This window comes from Fukomys damarensis, unplaced genomic scaffold (genome assembly GCF_012274545.1).
Source record: "Fukomys damarensis isolate Sample0158 unplaced genomic scaffold, DMR_v1.0_HiC HiC_scaffold_19, whole genome shotgun sequence".
NCBI lineage: Eukaryota > Metazoa > Chordata > Mammalia > Rodentia > Bathyergidae > Fukomys > Fukomys damarensis.
The window spans coordinates 36,790,660-36,790,907 of NW_022900931.1; positions in this window are offsets into that span (position 1 = coordinate 36,790,660).

A 248-nucleotide genomic window follows, 5' to 3' on the forward strand; every position below is an offset into this window, starting at 1 on the left:
CTCTCTCTCTCTCTCTCTCTCTCTCTTTCCTCTCTCTCTTAGAATTTAAGCATTTGCCATTGTCCAGAAAAGAAACTTGCAGCTTTAACCTGCTGGGAATGGCGAGCAATTTTACTAGACTTTATGTTTAAGAATAAATAAATAAGGGAAATTCCTAACTTTGCCCTCCAAAGTCTAACTTTGGTTTTCTTGTTAACTGGTTAAGGTGACAGTATCTTTTTTCCGAAAGCCATTTTTCTGTCTGTTGT